The following is a 23700-nucleotide window of genomic DNA, read 5'->3' on the forward strand; positions in this document are numbered from 1 at the left end:
GAAGTTCAATTCAAAAGCACAGAAAATATATTCAACAAAATCATAGAAGAAAACCTTCCCAAACTAAAGAAAGATATGCATATGAAGACAGAAGAAGCTTACAGAACATCAAATAGACTGGATCAAAAAAAGTCCCATTGCTACATACTATTCAAAACACTAAACATACAGAATAAAGAAAAAATATTAAGAGCTGCAAAAAAAAAAAAAAAAAAGGCAGCAGACCTATCAGAATTACACCTGACTTCTCAATGGAAACAATGAAAGCCAGAAGGTCCTGGTCAAGTGTTATGCAGACATTAAGAGACCACAGATGCCAGCCCAGACTACTATACTCAGCAAAACTTTAAATTATCCTAGACAGACAAAACAAGATATTCCATGACAGAACCAGATTTAATCAGTACCTACCCACAAACCCAACCCTGCTAGAAGAAAAACTCCAACCCAAGGAAGTTTGCTACATCCACAAAAACAGACAAAAGATGATCTCACAGTAGCAAATTCCAAAGAAGGGAAAAACACACACAATGACATCATCGCAATGAAAACTAAAATAATAGGAGCTAGCAATCACTGGTCATTAATATCCATTAATATAAGTGGATTCAACTTACCTATAAAAAGACACAGGATAACAGATTGGATACAAAAACAGAATCCATCCTTCTCCTGCATACAAGAAAGACACCTCAACCTCAAAGACAGATTGCCTCAGAGTAAAGGGTTGGGGAAAAATTTCCAATCAAATGAACCTAAGAAACAAGCTGGTGTAGCTATGCTAATATCTCACAAAATAGACTTCAAACTAAAATCAATCAAAAGAAACAAAGAAGGACATTTCATATTAATCACAGGAAAAATCCATCAAGAGGAAATCTCAATGTTGAACATCTATGCCCCAAATACAAGTATACCCTCAAATGTAAAAGAAACACTTCTAAAGCTTAAATCACACATTAAACCCCACACACTGATAGTGGGAGACTTCAACACTCCCATTCCCACCACTGGACAGGTTTGTCAGACAGAAAATTAACAGAGAAATAAGGGAACTAACAGATGTTATAATTCAAATGGACTTAACAGACATCTATAGAATATTCCCTCCAAACATAAAATATACCTTCTTCTCAGCATCTCATGTAACCTTCCCAAAAATTGACCACATATTAGGTAACAAAACAAACCTCAACAGATCCAAAAAAATGAAATAACCCCATGTAACTTATCAGATCACCATGGCTTAAAATTAGAATTCAACAGCAACACTAATTTCAGAAAGGCCACAAACACATGGAAATTAAACAATGCTCACCTGAATCATCAATGGGTCAAGAAAGAAATAAAGGAAGAAATTAAAGACTTCCTAAAATTCAATGAAAATGACTACACAACATACCCAAATTTATGGGACACAATGAAAGCAGTGTTAAAAAGAAAGTTCATAGCACTAAATGCCTACATAAATAAGCTAGAAAAATCCCACACTAGTAAATTAACATAACACCTGAAAATTCTAGAACAAAAAGAAGCAAACTTACCCAGGAGGACTAGATGGCAGGAAATAATCAAATTGAGAGTTGAAATAAAAAAATAGAAACAAAGAAAACAATACAAAGAATCAATGAGACAAAGTGTTGGTTCTTGGAGAAAATCAACAAAATAGACAAACCTTTATTCAAACTTACCAAAAGGCAGAGAGAGAATACCCAAATTTAAAAAAAAAATCAGAAACAAAAATGGGGACATAACAATAGACAAGGAGGAAATCCAGAGAATCAGCAGGTCATATTTTGAAAACCTATACTCCACAAAATTGGAAAACTTAAAGGAAATTGACAATTTTCTGGATAAGTGTCACTTACCAAAACTAAAAAAAAAAAAAAAAAAAAAAAAAAAAAAAAAAAAAACAGATAAGCAAATTAAATAGACCTATATGTTACACAAGGAGGGTGGCCCTTTGTTTGTCCCGGTTGCCCAGCTAGCTTACACCCGAAAGAACCACACAGAAACTGTACTAATTAAATCACTGCCTGGCCCATTATCTCTAGTCTCTTATTGGCTAACTCTCACATCTTGATTTAACCCATTTCTATTAATCTGTATACTACCATGAGGTCGTGGCTTGCTGGGAAAGATTCAGTATGTCTGACCTGGCAGCGCCATGGCGGCTCTCTGACTCTGTTTTCTTCCTTTCAGAATTCAGTTCTGTCTTCTCCACCTATCTAAGTTCTGCCCTATCAGGCTAAGCAGTTTCTTTATTGATTAACTAATGAAAGCAACACATAAACAGAAGAACCTCCTACACCACCTATAACTGCTAAAGAAATAAAAGCAGTCATCAAGTCTCCCAAACAAAACAAAACAAAACAAAACAAACAAACAAACAAAAAAAAGCCCAAGACCAAATGGTTTCAGCTCAGAATACTACAAGATTTTCAAACAAGAACTAATACCGATACTCCTCTAATTGTTCCACACAGTAGAAACAGAAGAAACATTGCCAAACAATTACCCAGATACCCAAACCACAGAAAGACATTACTGAAAAAGAGAATTACAGACCAGTCTCACTCATGAACATTGATGCAAAAATACTCAATAAAATATTGTCAAACCAAATTGAAGAACACATCAGAAAAATCATCCACCATGATCAAGTCAGCTTCATCCCAGAGATGCAGGAATGGTTCAACATACGAAAATCTGTCAGCGTAATCCACCATATAAACAAACTGAAAAAAAAAAAAAACCCCACAGGATCATCTCATAGATGCTGAAAAGCCTTTGACAAAATACAACATTCCTTCATGATAAAGGTCTTGGAGAGAGCAGGGGTACAAGGAACATACCTAAACATGATAAAGGCAATATACAGCAAGCCAACATCAAACTAAATGGAGAGAAACTCAAAGTGATTTTACTGAAATCAGGAACAAGTCAAAGTTGTCCACTCTCTCCATATCTATTCAATATAGTTCTTTGTTGTGGGACAATGGTCTGTACCCTGTCAATTGTATTTTAATAAAATGCTGATTCAGCATAGAGGATATTTTAGCCAATGATATTACCCCATCATTCTCATTAATTGTCCAGTGAGTCTTAATAAAGAGTGGTTGAGGAAACCCAGTGAGGTGTGTGGTTAAAGAAGAGGGGGAAACTGGAGTTGAGATGGCAATTCGATTTTGTTTATAACCAACCTTGTTCTACAAAGGACTTAGAATAACTCATAAAAATAAATATAAATAAAAGCTGAAAATAAACGGAGGTTGGAAACCATGAGAAAAAAACAGGTAGAAAATAGCAGTATTGATACCTAAACATGCAAATTCTAAAGTGCTGGTAGTTGGTGTGAAGAAGCCACACTGAGATTTACAACTTAGCTCTTCACTGGTCCGAGCAAGCTGAGTCCTGAGGAGAAGACTGCTTTCCCCTTTACCCCCAGAGACCTCATCTAGAGGAAGCAACCATGAAGTAATGGCTTCCCAAATACCCCTCCCTTGATAAACTGAACAGCAGGTTTGATAAAACCCTTCAGGGTAGGCCAACACATATATCCACATCACTGCCAAATCATATGGCCTGGTGCAATCTAAGGAAAAGCTTGAAAATGTCTTATAGCAATGTCTCTGTCCTTTCAGGCCAGACTCTCTATAACTACTCTCTGAAAATGGCCTTTGACAAGTGTTGGCGAACAAAGAGTTCAAAATGGTGATTTCCAGCAGGAATTTGAATGTGAATATTTTGAGTTTTTAACTAAGATAAAAGACAATCTGGGCTAAGGTACAGGATTAAGACCTGCAACCAAAACCCATTACTACGTGGAGGTAGGAAAAAATGGCATACTGTGGGCAAGACCAGAGAAACTCCCAAGAAACACTCCTGGGACCTCTGACACACCAAGGAAAAGATCTCTAGGGCCCATATTTCTAAGCTATAACATAAGGCCACAATGATTTCGGCATGGAAGGATTTCAGAGCATATGTTAGCCATCATATACCCTAGGCACTGAGGAAATCTCAATAAAATATATACATGATTTCTAATTTGAAGCAGAGTAGATTCTGGTCAAACACTTCAAGATGCATTAGTTGCAGATCATATGCTCAGATATTGAAGTGATTTGACTATTGGTAGGGAATTGTTGGATGGGAGCCACATGAAACCCATAACACATTACCAGGGACAATGACTTCAGCTTAGAGTAGTTGATCTTTTCTTCTGGGGACATCTAGCTAGCAAGTCACTCTTAGTGAACATAAAACTTTTTGGGAAGAACTGGACTGGGTCATGTTGAAAGGGGATCAGCCCAAGAAGGCTACCCAGAGAGGTAAAGAGACCGACAGAGAAGTAGACTCGGAGCTGAAAGGAAAGTAGGGAAGGCAAATTTAGCCAGAGGAGACACCTGCCAGGTCAGCTCCCCTTTGGCAATTGGTCCCAAAGGATCCATATTCTCCACTGAAGAAAAGGCACTGTAATCGGGAACCACGCAGAGACTTTCATTTTTCCCTCACTGGAATATTTGCTTACTTGATCATTTGGTGGGCAGGATCCTGTTATATAGTCCAAATTGGGCTGAGATTTACAATTCCCTGTCTCACCCTCCTGGGTGGTTTTACATGGGATACAAACATGACCACTACAACAGCATCTCTGTGCTTTACTTTTGAATGTTTGGTTTTCTGTATTCTTTTGTGGTGATCAAGATCACACCCCGGGCCTCATGTATGCTAGGCGTATTAGGAAGCCATTTAGTAATGCTGACAACTGTGAACTATGCAGTAGTACATTACACGCCCTGGGATAGATGGGTAAAGGAAAATTAACAAAGGAAACCCGACACAGCCATATTGTATATTGAAAATATTTTATTTAATATTTACACATGTATATAATGTGTTTTAATCAAGTCCACCCTCATTCTCTCCCCCACTTCAGGTCCTCCCCGAAACCCTACAACTTTCCCTTCCAACTTTATGTGCCCTCTGTTTTCTCTTTTATACCCACTGAATCTGTTTAGTGACACCCAGATTTTGAATAACATGTGTAGGTATCAGAGAGTCCATTGTTACAGATAAGTGACGAAGGGACCAAGAGAGCTGACAGCCCCGGTGAGACCATTCTGATAAAAGGAGCTGCACACCACCTAAAGGGGGATTTTAGGGCAAAAATAATTTTTAGAAGAAAGTAAAAAATTCAATACATGGCTAAATATAAATTTGGGAGGTTGTATTGTTTGTGAAAATTTGAGAGATATGAGAAATTTGACTGCCTGAGCATTTGGGAAAAAAAGCCAGCTAGGGTGATGATGACTAACAGTTGTCTCTCCCTCTGCCTCCTTTCTTGACTCTGTTATGAACCTACATTCATTATACGTGGAAGAAGTTTCCAGGGCCTATTGCAGAATGGCACGCACCAATTCTACGCTTTCCTTCTGTGTGGTAGAAGCTACTCTGGACTATTGTGCTCTGATGACTCCTTCAGTCTGCCCTGTGCAAGTCTGTGTGATCTGGATGGGTAGCAAGAAAGATGACCTTTGACCATGTCGGGAAGAAGGAGGCAGGACTCAAGGTTATAGGGTGGCCCTGGGGCTTTACAGAACATATGACCGACATTGAAAGACAGTCCTTGAGACCAGACTAGGTCTTCTCCTGTCCTCTGTTTCACAGGGGTTAAAGGTGCTGTGCCTTGGCTAAAAAAAAAGAAGGAACATGCTATATTGTTATCTTAACCCAGTTGCTGTTTCTATGTGGTGAATAGAAAAAAAAAACCACACACATGGCCAAATATCTTACAGTTAAAAGAAACAAAACAACACTAATGATATCATAATTAACCACTGACTACTAAAAAACTTTTATACTATTTATCTTATGTGTATGAGTGTATTTATGTGCACTGCCACATGTATGCAGTGCTCAAAGAGGTCAGAAGAAGGCATTGGAGTCCCTGACACTGGAGTTATGGGTGATTGCTTGAGTCATCAGGTGGATGCTGGGAATGGAAACCCATCCTCTGCAAGAGCAATGAGTGCTCTTAACTGCTGAGCCACCTCTCCAGCCCCTTAAAGTTCTTATGACTACAAAGAATGAGGAAGATTTGTAGCCCCACAAATCCATCTCTAATGCGTCATTCATTTCCTGATGCCCTAGAGCCTAGAGAGTGTAGAGTCCCCAGTATACCTGACTTCAGACCATCCTGAGGTGTGAACCCCAAATGGACTACAGATCAGGTAGGAAGAGTCTTGGAGCTCCTCGGGAGCAGCACCCCCTGAAAGAACCATAGTCTGACCTCTGAGAATCTTAAGACACTGACAAGGTATTAGAATTTACAATGAACCACTAATCTAACCAAAGTGTAATATTTTCACCTTAAAGGAGATTTTGCCAGTGTTAACAAAATACAACTGGTGAAGGTAGTGCTCTACTTTTCTCTAAACCATCTTTTCTGTGTTGCTTACCAACCAGGACAACAGATAGGTTAAAATTCAATTCTACCATAAAAGTAAAACTCTAGGTGAACCAGGACAACAGATAGATTAAAATTCAGCTCTACCATAAAAGTAAAACTCTGGGTGATGAGGGCGAAGCTCAGTGCTAACAATATTTGCCTAGCATGCACAAGATCCAGCCTCTCAGGATCCCTCTGGTGCAGTTTCCTCAAAAATCTGCATCCAGATCAACTTCAAAGTTGCTAGCTGAGTTGGTTCAACCTCACGGACTATCCGGCAAAGACTTCAACCAATTCCTATACTTTCCCATCACAAAGAGAATACACAAGAAACAGTACAGCTAGCTCTTCCAGGACTTCACCATTTGTCCCAATTTTTTTGTCCTAGTGTCATTTTTTTAAAAAAAAATGTGTATAAAAAGTTTATTTAACACACAGTTTTGGAGTCTGAAAGGACAAGATTGGGTGTTCCCGTCTATTTAGCCCCCGTCTGGTGGAGACCATTTTGGCTATATCACAACATAGGAGATGGCACTGTTTGATAGAGAGACCACATTGTAGAGAGGAGGCTACAAGCTATATAGTAGGCCCAGACCAGCTCTTTAAAAAAAAAAAAAATATTAGTTTTTTTTTTAAATACCAATTAAAGTTCCCACTCCATTCCCTCTTCCCATTCCCTCCACATGCCCTCCCACCCCACCTCCATCTTATCCTCAGAGAGGGTAAGGCACATTGCTTTGTGGAAGGTTCAAAGTCCTCCCTACTATATCTAGGCTGAGCAAGGTATACATCCAAAGAGATGCTTTCCCATTTAGTAGGCTGCCTTTTTGTGTTATTGACTGTGTCCTTTGCTTTACAGAAGATTCTCAGTTTCAGAAGGTCCTGCTTCACATGAAAGTCTGTCAGATATTTTAGACTTGTGGGCCAAAGATAGATGACCCAACATTGTGGAAGAAACTTGGGTAACTGTCCAGGCAGCCAGCCGCTTCTGTCATTTCTGTAGTGTTGGAAGCTGCTTGCTCTGCCCTTCCTGTTTACTCAGATAATGTTCTTCTCGGGTTTTTCATGTGTTGAAGACCAGATATTTGTATTTATAATTTTTCTTGCTACTAAATTAAAGAGGTGTAAAGTTTATAAGGTTGAGAGACTTAAAAGCTTATGTTCTTTATCTAAGAAAATGTTTTAAGGTCTAAAAAGTTATTTTTAAGATAGTAGTACAAGCTATAGCAGAAAACAGTTTAGATTTAAAACCTTAGATTCATCAAGATAGGGTGTGTAATAGAGCATTTTCTCTGAATATGCCAAATGCAAATGGACTGGACATTGAAAATGTAATTCTTACCTGATAATTGACCTTATTGTGTGTAGTTTTGCTACGTTAGAGTAAAAACTTTCGTTTTTATTCAGACAAAAGGGAGAAATGTTGTGGTGTATATGTGTACTGTGTAAAGATACGTTGCTGGGGTTGGTGCAATAAAAAGTTAAGTGGCCACTAGCTAGGCAGGAGAGTCTAGTGAGACTTCTGGGCAGGGAGAGAAGTTGAGGAAGAAGAGAGGCAGCATCCCCAGCTAGATGTGGAGGAAGCAAGATGGCCAATATGGAAACGAGGTAATGAGCCATGTGGAAGTATATAGATTTAAAAGTATGGGTTAATTTAAGTTATAAGAACTAATTAGGAACAAGGCCAAGCTGTCGTAATTAATAAGTCTCCACGTCATTATTTCCAGGCTGGCGTTACTGACCAAAAAAAATACTCTGCACGAAGGAGAAAAGGGGGGGGAGAGCAAGGAGAAGGAAAGAGAGAAACCTTCTCAATTGTGGTGATACGGATGGACTTGGAACACATCATGTTAAGTGAAAAAGTTAAGGCCCAAAGAGATGAAGATCAACTGTTCACACATGGGGAAAAGATTAAAGTTATTTCCACAGAGGCAAAGAGTAGAATAGTCACTACTAGAGGCCCAAGGTGGCGGTGGGGGGGTTGATGGAACATTGAGACCGGTTGGATAAGAGGTGTCATATATAGTAAGCCATGCTAATGTCTGCTAGGGCAGTAGGGTGACTATCATTTGTAACTTTTTATTGTATGTCTCAAAATAGTTAAAAGATAGAAGATTGGCCTAACTAAAAAAATGCTAATAACCCTGATTTGAGCATTACGAATTGTATGTATCAAATGATCACACTGTTCTTCATAAATACATATAATCGTAGCTCAATAAAATTATTTAAAAGAAAAAAACACCGACTTTAGAACTGAGATAGCGTAAGATTGATTCTAACTCAACGAACCTGCAGAAATGATCCTTCAATAAACACCTGGGACTGTGGAGCATCCTTTCGGCAGCTCTTGCGGTGCGAGGCTGGTGCACACATTTCTTGGGACACAAGAAAAGCAGCTGAGATTGTATTTTATAAACTCTGATTCTGGGAGAAGATAACCACCCCCAGAGAAGACGCATGACGGAGAGGAGAATTTTCCATAAAGGTCGCCCTGTCTGCCAAACACACAGAGGGGTTTAAACTTCCAACAGGCAAAGCCATGACCTGGAAGAGATGGAGTGGGGATAGGGGAGAAGGGCACTGGAAGAAAAAAATTGACTCGATTTGAATTGTGTCGGAAGATATGTATAAAACCAAGCTGGAAAGAATGAATAATATTTTTCAAAAAAGAGAAGGAAAGAAAAAGAAATGCCCCTAGAATTTCAGGGAGAAGCTAAGTTCTCCAAAAGAAAATTTCCCCGTTTGGGACGGTTTTTCACAAGGTATTCTTGCAGGTTACAGAATGGGCTCTAGGGGGCAGCAAAGAACCAGGTTCTTGAATAAGAAATCCACATTCGCAAATGCAGGCTACCAATATTTATTGCATACTCTGCCAAGTGTGTGTGTGTGTGTGTGTGTGTGTGTGTGTGCGTGTGTTTGCTTACTGTATAGATTTAAATAGTGTGAATTATTTTAAGAAACACGTAATTTTAAGGCCTAGAAAACTGATGTCAAATTAGTTCGGTCCTCTAGTCTTATAAATGAGAGGAGGAGACTTTGTGGGCTGAAATGATTTTCCAAGGTCGTCAGACGGATGGTGGTTCAGATCTTCCCACCCACTCCGCGAACATTCTTTTCGGTGCTTTCTCGAGTCTCGGCGAACATTTTTTTCATGTGCTTTCTCGCGTTTAGTCAAGGTTTAGAGACAACCGATGTTTTCCCACCCTGAAACCATTCAGTCATTATGAACATTTGAGTTCAAACACGTACTCATGCCCAGTGAAAAAGAACTGATTGGCCCGGTTCAGCCTGAGACTGGTGTTTTTAATGTGCCTTAATTAAACTTGGACAGGGGAATTTCTACACCGAGCCAGATTATTCTCAGCCAATACTTCCAGGCTTTGGACTCTAGGTGGCGACAAAGGACCTCTGTTTGCTTTCGCATGAGCCCACAAAGACACCTGATCCTTCAGCTGAGGTTCCTTTAGACTTTTGTGGACTAAAATCACTTTCCCTTAGCTAGGCTAATGACCAGAGCTTGATGCCCGCTGCTCATATGCTATAATTATTTTCATTACAATTCTCTGACAATGACTGTTATTTAACAGGGTTTGCTCTCGGGCATGTCGCGTATGTTTGGCAGGGTCATATCTGGGGAGAAGAGTATTTCCATTGATTTTTAGGCTGCTGCCTATCATTTTCCTGAGTCCATTTCTGTCTCTTCCCCTCTCTCCCCAGGCAGTCACATTGTATGACTCTACTCCCCGCCCCTCCACCCCCATCACCATGTGTTGCAGGGGGCGGCCCTATACCAACCATGCACTGCATATCCCCGGTATTAGCTTTAAACGACACAAGGGGCCAATCCGAAAGGAAGAAAAGGGAGTTGTAGGTTGGGAAATATAGAGGGTGGCATATCACACATTTCGTTTCTGATTTGGTGACATAGGAAGAGAAAGGATTTTCAAGAGGGAAATCCAAGTCGAGAAAGGACAGGAAGAAGGGAATCTGTGAGAGCCTCCGAGGACTATGTCAGGATATGTAGAGGGTAAAGATGATTTTTAAACATGCACTATACATATACATATATGGAGATGCCACAACAACACCCATTATTCCCGTCATGCTGACAGAAGTAAATTTTAGAAGACTTCAGAGTACAAACCCTAAATGAGATGTCCGCATCACATGCCTTCTTTCCAGGCTCAGGGGTCCATGGAGAAGATGGATGGGAGAGATCATAAAGGGACGGGTGATAGACAGCTCCAGAACGCAGTGTTTGCTGGACCCACAGATCACGTGCACATATGAACAGACAGAAATGGGGGTGGCGTGCACAAGACTTGAACAAGCTTGAGACAGACAGAGTCCCACTGTGTGTGTGTGTGTGTGTGTGTGTGTGTGTGTGTGTACATAACCTCAGCACTAGCTGAGCAATATTGATATGTGCTCACTCCTGGGAGGAGGAAAGTCATTTTCTTCAATGTTGTGACACCTGCTTTGTCCAGAGCAGGCCTCGTGCCCAGGAGTTGTTGATCAATACAAACTCTACTTTGATGAGTTTAATATGTATATATATATATATATATATATATATATACACACACACACAGAGAGAGAGAGAGAGAGAGAGAGAGAGAGAGAGAGAGAGAGAGGGAAAAGGATCTAGAAGGAATTGAAGAAAGAAGATAAGTATCACCAAAACACATTGAATTAAATTCTAAAAGAATTAAACACATCATTATTCTTAAAATATAAGATCTTCCTTCATTCCAGGTGGTGGTGGTACATGCCTTTAATCCCAACTCTGGAGGAAGAAGCAGGAAGGTCTGTGAGTTCCAGGACAGCCAGGACAACACAGAGTAACCCTGTCTCGAAACAGCAACAACAACCAAACAGGCAAAAACAAAAGGTCTTTGAAAAGTAATCATGAGGTCAACACAGCCTACTCCTTTTCACTCAGACAAGAGGCACTGTATATAAGCGTAGCTGAATATGGAATTTAAACTCCTAAACCTCTCCTGAGACTCCACTCCCCTCAGCCAAATACCAGCAGCGGGAAGTCTCTCTAGAACTGTTTTCTATGAGGCGGTGAGCAGTGCACACCTAAAAGTGAAGTTCCTTTGAAACCAGTTTTATGGAAATCTTCTCTTTGAGATTCATCTATGCTTGGCTCTAAGGAAGGAGGCCTCCTGACAAAGGGTTGGATTAAAGGGGCCTGACCATCATCAATACTTGAGCACTCGCCACCTCCCATGAGTGACTGACAGAGGTCTTCAAGCCATCAGTGACCATGGAGAGTAACCTGGCACAGAATTACTGAGAATTCCGAGCCTTTGGGATTAGATTCATTACATCTATAGATAGAAATCCCCCTCCGCAACTATCTCCCATAATGTGATTGCCTAATGGCTCTCGTGTCAGGCGGAGTTTACAAACAGACACAGCTAAACGTAAGTGCTAGGAGAGACAGGAAGGATGCCCGGGGATTTAAGTAAAGCATGAAGTCGAGCCTCTCTTTAGTCCTTCTACAAATAGAAGGAGAGCAGGAGACAGCCTCTGCCCTGGACATTAAACAAGTATCGCTACACTTCAGTATTTAAAACACTAAGCAGGAAGCCTTTTCTGGCAGAGTGAAGCACACCGGTGAGTAATGGCTAAATGAAGGCTGAGGAGATTCGTGTTCCTGTTTCCACAGGATAAAACAATCTGGGTATTCTAAAGAGTCATTGGTTTTCCTCGTAATTCAACCGCTTGACTCACAATCTTTAGAGAGTGTGGCATTTAGGGGGGATTACGGGGTTGTCATAGCTCAACATCTGTATTTTGGGGGTATACAAGAGAATGTCGACCTCTCTCTTTCTTTGTCTCTGTTTCCCCCACTCGCCTCTCCACACCAACCCCATCACTAGGTTCAGCTGGGCCCAGAAGGTGGGAGAAGCAGACTGTGGGTTTGGCACCCGGTTTCCTGTGGCACCTGTGTTGCTTCGTGCCCTCTCTGTTTGAGATGGGAATAGGAAGGGTTTTCTCCATTTCCCTGGGAGGAGAATGAAGCTCAAAGGGGTGCATGGCTTCAGGCCACCCAGCAAGCCCTCAGCAAAGCCAAGACTAGGACACTGGGATCTTTTAATTCATGATTCTCCTCTCTTGTCTTCTTTCACATGCTGGCCCCAAACTTCATTTTTGCTCTTGGTGGTGGTTTAAAATCATGTCTTTCACTAGTTTTATAACCACAAGTCAAAAACATTCTCTTCCGCCAGGTCCTGAGGGGAACCTTGTCTTCGGTCATTCATCTGACACCACAGGCAGCTAAGATGGAGTCTCGGAGAGGAATTTTTGCCAGGAGTCTGGGGGTGAAAGGTCATCCCCTGCTCTTCCTTTGGTGAGTTGCCAACCAGCCTCTCATCATTGATCAATCAACCCCTGACCACCGACTGCCTGCATGTGGCTCGCTGATCCTGTCAGAACATGACTCTTCCTCTCCACCCATCTGCCCTCCTCCCAGTGCCCCGCTCTGCCCCACCATTCTTTTTCTGTCATACTCACGTCATTTGTTCTCTCTGATGCCTCGCAGTAACTTCTGCTGATGCGAAGGTTTTCCCGAATGCACACTGGGAACCCCGCTTACCCACAGAAGTGGATTTTTATGCAGTGGAGACAAAGAAGGGCTACACCAACGATTAGAAGTCAGGAGGAAGCTTGAAGATCATGAAAAAAGGAAACAGCCAAAAAGGGGTTAAATGGCTCTTGGCTGCATAATTACAGACAAAATATAACAATATTTCTGACACTTGATAAGCTACTTTCTCCCTGATGAAGCCATTCAGTTTCTACCTATAATTCTTTTTAATGATATGTATTTAACTTCACTTATAGTTTACAAAAGGGTACATTTTTCATTTAATTAAGAAATTATACTTTTCAACTTTATTAGTTTATAGCATGTTATAGCTCATATAATATTATTGAAATAATTTCCCCTAAACATTAAAGTAATATGTTTTCAATGTATAAAACCTGGAAAGTAGAGAAACTCACAAAGAAAAGCTTAGGCAATATCACTAGAGATGATCACATTTGACATTTTAATATACGGCCATCTAGTTTTCATTCATTCATTCTTTTACAAACTATCCAAATTGTGTTGTTTCTAGAATTTTATATCCTGGGATATTGTTTGTTTACCATGCTATTTTAAGCTTCTACTGAGTCATTATAAATTCTTCATAAACATGACATAAATAGCTGTCTCTAGTTGTTAACTTGATGGTAGCTGGTATTTCCAGCAAGGTCTAACCCTGGATATTTTAGCTTGCTCCCATTTCCCCATTCTCTTAAGTAAGCTGCAATTAAATCTATGCATTTATTTTACGTAGTTCTGTGTTTTCCTTGAGGAAAAAGTTTTGAGCGGGAAAGTGGGTCAAAACATATTGGCATTCCTAGGTCTTTGGTATATTTTGTTAGATTGCAAGAACTTAATGCCAACCTATTCCCATACTTACCAACAGGCTTTGTGATACTTTAGGGTGTTCTCCCCAAACCTCTGTCTCATTTCTATCCATTGAGTGTTGACAAGACTCAGCCTAGCTCGAATCATCATCCCCACTAGGGCTCTGCCCAAAGGTTATGACCTTTCCTCAAACACCCAAAGGACTGGTCTTGGGATGACCAAAGGGCTGATGTATGCAGAAACACCTCCTGGAGCACCTTTAGCTGGATTTCGATCATTTCCTTCCTACTCCTCATAGCAAGCTGATGAGAGACTCATTTTGCTGTCTCATCTATAGATAAGTCAAAGCTATGATTACTAAATATAGCTTTCTAACTTTATGTGGAAATAAATACATTTCCCTGAATGGGTGGCTAATTTATTATTTATATTATCTTATAGATTTGCCCAATCAGAGCACTCAAGGGAAAAAGAGGGTACCCATTATAATTAGATGAGAACAAGTGATACAAGCTAAGCAGCGTAGCTAGCTGTTCCACTTCTCTGGCGTTCCCCCTTATCTCCCAGCCCCTCTGCCCTGAGAAAAAAGGAGTATGTCTCCAGAGACAAATTTGCCTTCCCTGGACATAGCTGGTATGTGGGAGGGGCAAAGACAGACTGAAGCAGAGAGGCAGGGATGGGGAGGCAGGGAACAGCATCCAGGCTGACTTCTACCAACTAGTTAACAGGACATGAACCTAGATGGGGAAGTTGGGATGGCAGCTGCAGATGCATGGCTGTCTTCCCACGGATTTGTTTGAACTTAAAAGAAAAAGGAGATAAAATTTAATAGATTGACTGTTATTGGACAAAATCAGTTTGACAAAAATTTACTTCTAGTAAAATAACCCTTACTAGGTAGAAATTCTCAGGCTTTTTTTTTTTTTTAATTTTGGCTTGTGTGTTTGTTTGTTTTTGACTAGAGGTCTTTTTTATTACATTTATTTAGCATGCATGCAGACCTATGTGCACGTGTCTGTGTGTGTGTTTGTAGGACATAGGACAGCTTGTGGGAGGTTACCTCCTTCACCTGTATGTGTCTCGGGAACTAATTTAGGTTGTTAAGCTTGGCAGCAAGTGCTTTTAGCCACTAAATCTCAGCCCTGGGGGAGTATTTTTCTTTTTTAAATACAACTGATACATTTACTCCTAAGTAAAAAGATTAATATTATTAAATGAATTGTTCTTAGGGTATGAGTGTTGACCATTAACAATTCCAGAGAACAAGAAGACATCTTTCTTTGGTTATTGACCTAAAGTTAAATGGAAAGGGTTCTGTTATTTAAGGCTGTGTGCCCAAGATTGAGGCTGAGTTTGTTTGCTTTCGAGTGGGAATTTTCTCAGAGCTGGAAGGAATTTGAGGAGATTATGGGTTCAGCCTCTTCCCTCTAGACAGTTAACCCTAGAACTCCAAACAGACTTAGAGATTTTCAGGTAAGTGTGCTGTAAGGATCTTTATGGGTTGAACTGACCGTGGCTCCTACCATGCCCTATGATGGTGCTGTCGCCGCTGCTACGACTGATGGTGATGATCGTGATGATGGTGATGATGGTGACCGATCGTGAGATCTGACATCTTTGAACTTCTTAAGAAACCAAGCAGCTTCCTAACCACTTGTGTTATTGTAAAAGTGTTGATGAGCTGGGTGAGTCTTCTTATTTTATTACATTTGTTTGTTTAGAGTGTGTAGTGTGTGTGTGTGTGTGTGTGTGTGAAGTAGGTTGCATTCAAAGTATTTTTCTAGGAATTTAATGTAAAGTTAAGTGGGTGTTTCAAGGTCTACATAACCCAGCCGAGTATTGCAGCTAGCACCAAGGCAACCCTCTGTGTAGATCAATGTCTTCTCGGTTACATCTGCATACTCTGGGGACATAGCAGGAGTCCCTACCACTCAGCAGCTGCCTGTGCCTCTGGAGACCAGGCTGCTCTCGTCGGATCTGGTGTCAGCCGAACCTGGTGCTCTGCTCCTCGACACCCCCTCACCCCACCATGTACAAAGGCAAACTTGAGACTAGGAACGTCCTCATCTCAGATCCCCAGAACAGGCACAGTAAAATACACACTGCGAGCAGCACACTGTGAAAGCCTCTCATTTGCTGTGTTGGTGCTGCAATTAGGGACGTGTCTAATCCACAGGCCAGCAGACACACAGGTCAAAGCCTGGGGCATATTTGTGATTTTATTGTGGAACTAACTGGTGTTTAGAATTGATTTGTTGTTGTTGTTGTTGGGTTTTTTTGTTTGTCTGTTTTTTGTTTTTTTGTTTTTTTTTGGTTTTTGTTTTGTTTTGTTTTACCATGGATCAGTGAAGACTTGGGATAGTGTAAGTGCCAATGAAGTTCCTTGTTATAACAGTGTGTACATTACTCTTCACCTTCAAGATCTATTGACTTCTTCACTGGTACATGCCATAAAATGCTCATTTTTTTTTCTGATTGAAAGAAGAAAATGTAGCCATAAAACAAAGCATTGAAGTGTGTTTGCTTTCACCACAGATTATTCAGAACCACAGAAGCCTGATTTCCATCCAGATTTTATTTTCGATAGCTAGAACACACACGTGCATGGGGGAAAAGTGGATGCAGGGAGGGAACCAGGAGGAAAGAAAAATAATCAGGAATTTCACAAAATAGCATTAAATACTAATTTGGTACATTTCCCTTAACACTGGAATTGACCCCAAAACAGTTCTTTAGGCATTTCATAACAAATGAGTCTTGCAATAGAAATTATAAAAGGTAAGGGAGCTTTCAGGGAGAGGTGAGATGTTGGGAATGAGTAAAAATGAGCGAAACAAACCACACTTGTTATATTGGTTAATTGATCAATTTGTTGACTGATTGAATTATTCTCTGACCTACACACATACACACACCCCAAACCAACAAATGCGATAAAGTAAGAAAACTGACCCAGCCCAGCAGTCGGAATTTTCCACTTATTTATGTTAATTAGGCATGGCCTGCCCTGAGTGCCGAGGACTGAATGGGTATCATTTTAGATATGGGCACTGCTGGAGATGGGAAGTCAGCGTGAGGAGAAGGCCTTTTCCTCAACAGATCTGCTGTCTGGCTGTGTTGACAAGACACACACAGAAGGCAGAAATGACAACCACTTCACTGTTCTTAAAAACTGGAGGAAGAGGCACAATGAAAAGAAAGCAGAGAAGCAGCACGAGGCAGGCAGAGATGCAAAACCTTCTTGCAGAGAGGGAAGAGCAGGTAGAGGCTCCGACAGCTGCAGTTAAGCACTGAATGAAGTACTTCTTTCCTCCTGGGTCAGTATCAGTGAACACCTCCGGGTGCGGGGCAGGCACCTCCCTACCTTGCTTTTCGGAAAAGTCTGTGGCTGGTTTGGGGTCTGTACTCAGCCTCTGGTATTTGCATTCTCTTCTTAGAGCCACTATGGTGCCCTGATATTTTTTTGCCCTGGTTTTCTGGGGGATCCCATCTACAAAGGTCTCTTAGGAAAGGACCCCGTCTGCACCCTCCTGATCAATACAAGTCTCCAAGTTCTTAACTGATATTCTTTCCCCAGGCAAGAAGACACTTAGCAGAGATGGAACAAGATGTCAAACCAGCAGAGCTGAAGCATCACACACACACACACACACACACACACACAGAAAGCATTCCTGGACCAGACTGAGACTATTAGAAAACCAGGAAGTGAGAGCATGGAGCCAGCCACCAGACGGTTGGTTTTTCCATTGGCTTTCCACAAGTCCTGTAGAGTTTCAGTCCTTCTCATCTATAAAACGTCTTATAAAGTGTCTATCAAAATCCTTGGTGTAAAACCATTGAGATGGCTAAGGGGATAAAGACTATTCTTATAAAAGCCTGAAACCCAAGTTCAACCCTTAGAACCCGTGTAAAGGTAGAGAGAACCAGTCACACAAAGTTGTCTTTTGACCTCATACGTGCTGTGCCAATGCACACGGCTCCCACACACACGCCATGTACTCATGTGAAATAATAGTAGTGAATAAATAATCTTAAACACTTGGTATAAAGTCATTCCTTTGCAGACGCATGAAAAGAATGGCCTAAAAGAGGCACCTGCTAGTCCTGGAATGCAATAAAGAGCTGCAGAGAGACATCAGGTCCACTTGGAAAATTCTTCCACAATCAGTGTTACAAAGATAACAAGAAGCTCCTTGTGAAGCACTGATCAAGGAAAGATCTTGAAACCTGGCATATGAAAAATAGTAGAATAATAAGGCATTCTGGTTAAATGCACAGTCTGGTTAATAGAGTTCTTGCCATGATACTTTCACATAGTAGAAGCATAATACATATTCATAGACTATGCCATATAATTATGTAATACATATGAATTATATAGTATATGCCATGAATTCTCTATTTTTTTTAGAAAATATGATATTCTCTCTATAATGTTAAAGTCATATAATATGCACATTACTCTTGGGAGAAAGGCAATTATTGTAATCTGAACACTTGGTCCCCAGTTGGTGGTACTGTTTGGAGGGTTATGGAACCTTTAATAGATGCAGCCTTCCTGGGGGATGTATGGGGCAAGGAGGGGGGATTTGAAGGCTCATAGTCTCTTCCTGTTTACTCTTCTCTTACTCTGCTCCCTATACGCAGGTAACATGTGATCTCTCAGCTTCCTGCTCCTGCTGGCATGCCATGGTTTCCCACCATGATGGACTCTAGCCCTCTGGAAATATATACCTACATAAATTCTTTCTTCTGCAGGTTGAATTCGATGATGTCATTTACATCATATCTCAGCAGCAGAAAAGCAGCTAACAGACACTGAGACCAGAAGAGTGGGGACGCTGCTCTAAAAACAAAAAAAAAAAAAAAAAAAAAAACTGATCATGTGTTTTGTGGAGAATATGGAAGACTTTGGAACTTTAGACTAAAAATGTGGTTGAATGCTGAAAACAGATATTGAAGGTCTATCCTAGTAGAAGCCTGGAAGACAGGAGAGCTGAGGGTAATACAGACAATGAAGACCTAGCTCATAAAGTTTCAGGGAAAATGAGGACTCTAAGCCTATGCTAGAGACCATTTGTATGATGTTTAAGCAAAGACTCTGAGCATTTTCTGGCCATGTCCTGAGAACTTATGTGAGGATGAATTAAAAAGTAATGATCAAATTAGTTCAAGACAGGATTGCACTGGTCTGTGGAATGGTAGTTGCTGATTGTTTTATATAGGTCTGCAATGAAAAAGAAATAGAAAATGAACATCTGGGCAAGGAAAGGAATACTGGGAAGGTGAATGTTGCAGTCAAGGTGTGTGCTAAAAAAAGATGCTGTGATTGTTGAGATTAGCGCTATGAAAATCCCCCAACTATGAGACAAAGATCTTCACCAACCCCACATCAGACAGAGAACTGATCTCCAAAATATACAGAGAACTCAAGAAACTTGACATCAATAGAAAAAATAACCCAATTTTAAAAACGGGGTACAGACCTAAACAGAGAACTTTCAACAGATAAATCTCAAATGGCTGAAAGATACTTAAGGAAATGCTCAACATCCTTAGCCATCAGAAAAATGCAAATTAAAACAACTCTGAGATTCCATCTTTCATCTGTCAGAATGGCCAAGATCAAAAACACTGATAACAACTTATGCTGGAGTGGACTGGGGCAAGGGGAACACTTCTACATTGCTGGTGTGAGTAAAAATTTATATAGCTACTTTGGAAATCAGTATGGCAATTTTTCAGAAAATTAGGAATCAATTTACCTCAAGACCCAGGAATACCGCTGTTAGGTATATCCCCAAAGAATGCTCAATCTTATCTCAAGGATGTGTGCTCAATTATGTTCATAGCACCATTATTTGCAATAGCCAGAACCTGGAAACAACCTAAATGCCCCTCAACTGAAGAATGGATAAAAAAAAAAGTGGTACATTTATACAATGGACTACTATACAGCACTAAAAAAACATCTTGAATTTTGCATGCAAATGGATGAATTGAGAAAAAAACATATTGAGTGTGGTAACCTAGATTCCCAAAAGACATATAAAATATATACTTACTCATAAGTGGCTTCTAGACATAAAGAAAATAAAAAAAACAACCTAGAGTACACAACTCCAGAAAACCTAGACAACAAAGAGGACCCTAAGAGAGACATATATGGATCTACATAGGAAGGAGAAAAAGACAAGATCTCCTGAGTAAATTTGGAGCATGGGGGCATGGGAGAGAGTAGAAGGGGAGGGGGAGGAAGGAAGGGGAGTGGAAAAAATTGTATAGCCCAATAAAAACCATTTTAAAAAGGAAAGAAAATCCCCCTACTCTGCTTTGAAAACATAGAAAAGCTTCCTTCAGGACAAAAACCCACCCAGCTAAAGCTCCAATTAGTAAAGGAAAAGAGCCGAGGTGTTCATGTCCTAGAGAGGCACTGCAGAGAGCTGCTGTCAATGTGATCTAAGGGACCTGACAGTCAAACTTTCCATGTGGTATTGGATTTGGAGGCAAGACAAGATTTAGATGGTTGTAGATCTCTCCTCATGATTTCAGAAAGCCACTTAGGCTAAGCAATGTGTGACAGAGTTGGGGTGCCAATGAGGAGGCCCTGGAAGGCCACTGTGTCAATCTAGACAGGTGAAACCTGAATGTGATGGAGGGAGACCCTAAGATGTTGGAGATGCCAGAGCTCTAAGACATCTGCCAAAAAGAGTTGTGTAGAAGGCTTTCTTGGACCACCAGCCCCCAGATTATGACACAGAGACTTTTTGTTAATTATGAAAGCTATGCCTATAGCTTAGGCTTGTCCCACTAGGTATTTCTTTTCTTTTCTTCCTTCCTTCCTTCCTTCCTTCCTTCCTTCCTTCCTTCCTTCCTTCCTTCCTTCCTTCCTTCCTTCTTTCTTTCTTTCTTTCTTTCTTTCTTTCTTTCTTTCTTTCGACAGGGTTTTTCTGTGTTATAGCCCTAGATGTCCTGGAACTAGCTTTTATCAACCAGGCTGGCCTTGAACTCACAGAGATCCACCTGCCTCTGCCTCCGAAGTTCTGGAATTAAAGGCACGTGCCACCACCTCCTGGCTCCCGTTAGCTCTTGTAACTTAAATTAAGCCATTTATACTAATCTATGTGCTGTCATTTGGCTCATGGCTTTTACCTCTCTTCCTGCTTGTCTTACATACTCTGTGTCTAGTGGTCATTTCTTTTCTTTCTTTTTTTTTAAAGATTTATTTATTCATTTATTTATTATGTATACAACATTCTGCCTACATATATGCCCACACGCCAAAGGAGGGCGCCAGATCTCAGTACAGATGGTTGTGAGCCACCATGTACTGGGAATTGAACTCAGGACCTCTGGAAGAGCAGCCAGTGCTCTTAACCTCTGAGCCATCTCTCCAGTCCTAGTGGGCATTTCTTAATGTACCTCACGGGCTCATGAATTTGAACTCTTGGTCCCAGGATGGTGGTGCTGTGGAGGGAGGCTATGGAATTTGTAGCAGATACGGTTTTCTGGAGGAAGTATGTCACTGGGACTGGGCTTTGTGAATGTAGCCTTGCCCTGCTTCCTGTTTCTCTCTGCTTTCTGTATGCAGATAAAGCATTATCTCCCTCTTCCTGCTCCTGCCAGAGTGAGAGGCCTTCTCCACCATTATCGACTCTGGCCATCCAGAACAAGAAGGCAAAAGAAAACCAACCAACCAAAATAAATAATGAATAAATAAATGAATAAATAAATAAATAAATAAATAAAAATAAATGCACAGCAATAGAAAAGTAACAAATACACCATCCAATAAATAATGTGAGATAAAGCCGGGGTAGAGAGGTCAATTCATTCGAGGCTTGTCTTTGAAAAAACATAGTGACAGCTCAGTCCATTCTTCTTTTCTCTCTCTCTTTTTCTTCAAGCCATGATGTAAAGTTATCTACTCAGTTGCCTTGCCTCCATCCTGAAAGCAATGAAGTCAACTGACTATAGAAAGAGGCTTCCAAAACAGTGAGCCAAGAGACATTTACTTTCTTTATAAATTGTCTCAGCCTCTCATACTAACAGAAAGCAGGCTAATGCTGTCTTTGTAGCTGTAGTTAGTTAAGGTGAAGTCTCACTGAATTAGAGTACTAAGTAAAATGACTGATTTTCCCAAGAAGAGGAAAGAACTGGGGCTGGGGATGTAGTTCAGTGGTGAAAGCTCTTAAATGCACACGATAGGAGACTGACTACTGAAAGTTGTCCTATAGTCTCCATATCGCAACACTCTTGTGTACATACACACACTCACAAGGAAGGAAATGAAGAAAGAATGAAAGGAAAGACAGAAGAAATAAAGGAGAATTTACCTAGAATGCATAAGGCCCTGGGTTTTGTAGGCAGAGACTGCTCGTTCGTTTCCTGGCTGCCCAGACCCGAAATAATCACACAGAAACTATATTAATTAAAACACTGCTTGGCCTATTAGCTTAGGATTCTTATTAACTAACTCTTACATCTTAAATTAACCCATTTCTATTCACCTGTGTATCATCACAAGGCTGTGGTTTACCTGGTAAAGTTCCAGCATCTGTCTCCTTCGGCAGCTACATGGTGTCTCTCAGCACTGTGAAGAGAAGAGGAGGAGGGAGGAGGGGACAGCTGTAGATGGAAGGAGGACATGGGGCAATGAAGACAGAGACCGGAAGCATAAAATGCAACTACATGATAAAGAACACCAAGAATTGCCAGCAAGAACTAGAATAGGGAAGGGTCAGAAAAGATGTTTTTCCTACAGGCTGTAATGGATGCAAAGCCATGCTCATATTTCTGGGATAAGGCTTCATTACGTAGCCACAACAGACCAGAAATACATTGTATAGACCAGACTGGTTTCAAAAAGCTCAGAAATCCACCTGCCTCTGCTTCCAGCGAGCTGGGATTAAAGGTGATCATCACTAAGCCTGGCCCCGCCCACAACTTGATCCCACACTTCTCACCCCCAGAGCTGTAAGAGAATCAATTTGTGTTGTTGAAAGCCACTGAAAACTTTAAAACTATTTATTTATTTGTTTATTTATTTATATTTATCTTTTTTTATTTTGTTTGTCAGTTTATTGGTAGGGTGCAAGTGTGTGTGGACATCAACTTTCAGGAGTAGGTCTTTACCTTTCACCTGTTGAGGCAGCTCTCTCTTGTTCCTGAGGCTAGCTGGCCCAAAGTTTCCAGCTGATCCTCTTTCTATGTCCTCACAGGAATTCTGGGATGCATCCAGCTTTTTACATAAGTTCGGGCTGCAGAGATCCAATTTAGGATATCAGGCAAACTCTTACTGCTGAAGCATCTCCTCGACCCCTAAAACCACTAAATTTTGATGTTCATATTTTATTACTTGCTTTCCTAAAAGTAGAATAATTATATATTCTGACTGGTCTGAAGCTAGCTATGTAGACCAATCTGGCCCAAAAACTTACAAAGATTCACCTGTCTCTGCCTCCAAAATGCTAGAATTAAGGGTGTGCCACCATTATGGCCTAAATAGTTGTATGTTTTAAAGAAAAATGTTCCTCAGTAAGTTTAGAAATAAACTTACTCAGTAATCACTCTTTCTAAGAATGAGATATTATTGGGAAACTGTCTATCAAGTTACAGAATAAAAAATAATTTCTTATTATCCTAAAAAATTTTATTGTTAAAGACTTACACTCAGTGCAAATAACTGTAAGGCAATTCACCATCCTTGTATAGGAAATTTCCTGAGGGCACTAACAGAGGAATGTGACCTGTTCTGCTACTTCTCAGTCAGCTACCCTTATTTTAAAACTTTTGTCCCTTTCCCATTAAA

The sequence above is a fragment of the Chionomys nivalis genome, chromosome 10 (genome assembly GCF_950005125.1).
Source record: "Chionomys nivalis chromosome 10, mChiNiv1.1, whole genome shotgun sequence".
Lineage (NCBI taxonomy): Eukaryota > Metazoa > Chordata > Mammalia > Rodentia > Cricetidae > Chionomys > Chionomys nivalis.